This window comes from Papaver somniferum, chromosome 7 (genome assembly GCF_003573695.1).
Source record: "Papaver somniferum cultivar HN1 chromosome 7, ASM357369v1, whole genome shotgun sequence".
Lineage (NCBI taxonomy): Eukaryota > Viridiplantae > Streptophyta > Magnoliopsida > Ranunculales > Papaveraceae > Papaver > Papaver somniferum.
Window position 1 is genome coordinate 234,069,875 of NC_039364.1, and position 4,668 is coordinate 234,074,542.

Genomic DNA, 4,668 nt, shown 5'->3' on the forward strand with positions numbered 1-4,668 from the left:
GAAGAAGGAAAGCTACAGTTTTCCTTGGATGATTGTAAGTATGACATCGTTATTTCCTCAAATACAAGTAAGGAATCTGATCTAATACTCGAAGACAAAAATGCTACAACATATCCTAAACTTCATGAGGAAAACATAATCATTACAACCAATTCGTGCATGAAGCAGAATATTGCGTATGAGTTTTTACTTGATTATGTCATCTCTTACACTCATGTCAGGAATGACATCTCACAACTTTGGAAACTCCGTTATCTATCTACAAGTAGAAAGAAAAAATCAGAAACCCCAAGAAACTATTGGCATGCAAAAAAGGAGCTTATATTAATCCCAATTTCTTTAATCCATTTCAAAAAGCTCGCACAATTCAAACACACAAACTTCACTTAAACATTCTCTTCACAAAAGTTGTTCAAAACCTTCATAGACTTCAGTTTCCAAAAATTTCAATAGCAACGTCTGACATTCCTAATTAAAACTACATATCCCATCTAACTGGTTGTCTACAAGATCAAGACAATCCTTTATCAGAAACATTCAGATACTATGTTGATTTCCTACGTACAACATAGATATATTATTAGGGGAAATACTCTAGAGTGGTGGTCAAGTTGTTTAAAGAGATTAAGAAAAAAGATGATCCAAGAGGTTGAAAGGTATATGGGAAATGTATTATGCTTTGAGTATAGCTTGGGATCCAACTGGGAGGTTCATTATCCAGAAAACAAAGAATCCAGAATCTTCATCATTAAATTTTCTAGTACTAGTGATTTTGCTGCTGCCATTTATTCAATAACAAATAGAATTCATGGGAAATTACTCACAATGAGATTATGGAGTAGTGACAACAAGATAGAGGAAGTTTATTTCAATTCTCAAGATTATTGGATCATATTTTATTTAAGAAGTGACTTGGTAGAGAAAGGATTTGTTGCAAAGCAAATAGCTGAAAAAGTGGGGAGAGTCTTTACACTTACTGGTCCTCTCAACAAGCATGGAGAGTATAAGACGCATATGCTAGTAGATATTAAAATGGATCTTTTTCATCAAGACAAGGTGATTATTATAAATGGCAGAGACAGAGAAACAATAAGACTGAAGATTTTCTACTTGGAAATTCCTCATAGAACGTGCATGAAATGTTGGCATATTGATGGTGAACATTCAAAAGAAAAATTCTTAGCAAGATGGGTAGCTAATAAGCAAAACTTCCATAAAGTTTTTGTTTGTGAAGAAGAAGAGAGTGCAATAGAAAGCATCGGTAGTACTTCACAAAACAATAGAAAAATGGACTCTTTGGCTAGTGCAGCTGCAAGTCTTCGTATATATAAAATTGAAATTGACAGAGTTGATTATATTAATAGGGGAAGTAAATGAAAATTAATAGAAGAGGAAGAGTAATATCTAGAGGAAGCACTTCTAAAAGAGGGAGGAACAGAGCTAAATGGGGAAGGTTTTCTAAAATAAGGAGAAATGTTTACTGAGAAAAGCAATGAAGCAGAGCGTAGTAATCCTCTTAATATTGTGAGAAATGGAAATCCAAAGGTTGCTAGAGAAGTAGGTGTTATTGGCGATAGAAGATTTATCACTGTTGAACAATTGAAAGATGCTCTTAAAGGGAAATTTGTCTTAAATGATACAGATGAACAAGGAAATAAAGGAGAAGGTAGATCCAAAGGAAATATTAAAAAAAGGAAGCAAGCTGACTGGTTTAGGATGTTAAGCCAGTACTCCATTCTGGGAAGAAGAAATAACATAGTCATGAATGAAAATGAAGAAGAGGGAAATAAGAAAGGAATAATTGAAGAATGGTTTGAAGTTGAAGCTGAAAAAAATGAAAATTCCAAATATTATGGCAGAAAAAATCCTAAATGAAAAGGAAGTTGAAAGGGAGTTGGTGGAAGTTTAGGAAAAGATAATGCTTGTATTGAGGAAGAAAGCTTAATAGATTGGGCTATTCTTCATTCAAAACACAACTACAAAGGAAAAGGGCTTCCTGATTTGGCAGTTACTCATACTGGAAACAACAACAATGCAACTGACCCTGAAGTGGCTAAGCCGAAATCAGCACCAATGGTCCTTCTCCCATGGAACAATATGTGGTATTTTCCTGGTTTATGTTTTATTTTCAAATTCACATTTATCATCAATATACGCTCAATCAAAATAATAAGTTGTTAATAATAGCGTGTTCATGTTATTTCTCTCATATATTTCTATGCATTATTTTTTCATCAAATTTACCTCTCACGATCTAAAAACTGGAATTTCCTATCTTTGCATTTTTATCAACAGTTGTGTTGAAAATTTGTTGCCTTTCCTTTTCTTACATATGGTCATGGAAAATAGAGCAGTTGGTTATGATTATAGAGTATTATCCTAGAATCTTCAGGGCATTAGAGCTTCCCTTAAACAAGACCATTTAAATCATGTAAATAAAAGTCACAATATAGATATGTTATTCTTATCTTAAACTAAATTTAAAGTTGAAATACTTGAGAAATGTTTCAATAGACTGAAACCCAAAGATTGGATTATCATTCCATCAATTGGAAGATCAGGAGGGTAAGCGATTTCCAGGTTCCAGAGAGTATCCTCTAAACTCATATCTTTCCAAAATAATGTTTTCAATTTTCAAGTTATTAAAAATAATTTAAATCTTAATATTTCATTCATCTACGAAGCTCTTGATTATAATCTAAGGACTAATCGGTGGGATTTCTTAGCTAGTTATAGTGATATCATCATGTCATGGGACATTACAGGAGACATGAACTTTATCCGTAATAAAGATGAAAAATAAGGTGGTAATGAAGGTTCATCTATTAGTCTAGCTTATGTCTACAATTGTTTACATAATCTAGATTTAGTTGACTAGATTATACTGTCCTTCCCTTTACATGGACGAATAAAAGAACGAGAGAGAAGAATATACAAGAAAGAATTGATAGAGTAATAGTTAACCATAAATGGCTAGAAATTCTACTAAAATCGATCACAAAATACTTAATTAGGATTCTATCAGATTATGCTCCAATAATGTTAGATACTATGCCCGATAAAGCAAAAGGAGCTAGACCTTATAAATATATGAAATGTTGGAGAGAATATAGAGATTACAACAATCTAATAGAAGCTTCTCTAGGAAAAAATAACGAGAAAAATAGTAACATGAATCATATTCTTAAAAGGCTTGAAAATGACCTTAGAATCTGGAACAATAATGAATTTGGTAACATATTTAAAAATATAACAAATACTCTCAATGTAATTGAAACGGAAAGTATTATAGCCTTGAAACAAAAACTAGACTAGAACAACTTCAAGATGAGTTAAGCTCATGGTATGCTATAGAAAAAATCTACTAGGGTCAGCATAAAAGAAAAATGGATTTAGGAGAATGATCATAATATTCATTTTTTTCACCAAAATGCGTAAGAAAGGAAAAGAATAAGGGTTAATTATTTTTTATGATCATAGAAAACATGCGTCTTACTCTTTTGGCCCCGGGGTCATAGAAATAATTATGCAAATTATTCTCTTGGCCCTGAAACAATTGTGAATATTTCCTGCACACATTCTAGCTATGCATATTTCCTGCACGGATTCTAGTTGTGGATATTTTCTACACAACTTCATATAAATGTGTTTGTTGATCTTTAAAAAATGGTTTTATAAACTTACATAATGTACATATTATAGTATAAACCATTATGAAAGGTTATAATTAACATTGTGGATAATAGCTGCACACTAGAAAAACACTGTGGATAATAGCTGCGCATTGAAAAAAGTCGTGGATAATATCTGCACACTAAAAAATATTCTTTGAATAATAGTTGTACTTTAAAAAAATTCTATGGATAATATCTACACAAATAAGAAAAAATAAATAAAAATCATTCAAGGAATAAAAATTTCTATAAATACGAATAATTTGATATATGTATTTACGCTCGTTGGATTGGTCTTTCAAAAACCTTTGTAAATATATAAAATTTGTCAAATTCCTACGTGTGGTTTATGAGATATGTTATATTGAAGTTCGTTTAACAATTATACCCCTCAAGAATTTAGTTTATGTCAAATTTTAATATCATTTAAAATCTTTATTCATATGACCCTCATTCTTTTTTAAGGATCATTTCAATAAAATAGGTTAAAGATTTTTTAAATGGGCCATAAGAATAAAAAAGTGTGAGATGAGGACCAAACACTTAATTTCCACTTGGGGGAATGTACCACATGCCTTAAGAGTGGGGACTGGTCATGCTTAGCTTGACCACCGATAGAAGTTGGAGAAAGGTACGTTCTACATCGGAAACAAATACAATTAACCGTACCGATCAATCCAGTAAGTATAGTACGATTGAAATGAAATTAATGTCATAAAACGCCCTTATAGCTCAGTGGTAGAGCGTCAGTCTTGTAAACTGAAGGTCCGCAGTTCAATCCTGCGTGAGGGCATTTCATTTTTACACTTTTTTTTATTAGTAAATTCACAAAACAGTTCCAGTGACTCGAGAGAAGGGAAACTTGAGAAGAAAATCCTGCGTGAGGGCATTTCATTTTTACACTTTTTTTTATTAATAAATTCACAAAACAGTTCCAGTGGCTCGAGAGAAGGGAAATTTGAGAAGAAATTAGTAAATTCTCATCATCAAACGT

At 32.0% G+C, this 4,668-nt stretch overlaps 1 non-coding gene across 1 annotated transcript; it reads left to right on the top strand.

Moving 5' to 3' along the window:
• The first annotated feature begins 4,395 nt into the window (after nucleotides 1–4,395).
• Nucleotides 4,396–4,467, top strand: TRNAT-UGU. The gene has a single exon. It is a non-coding gene; the product is annotated as a tRNA-Thr (tRNA).
• The last annotated feature ends 201 nt before the right edge of the window (nucleotides 4,468–4,668 follow it).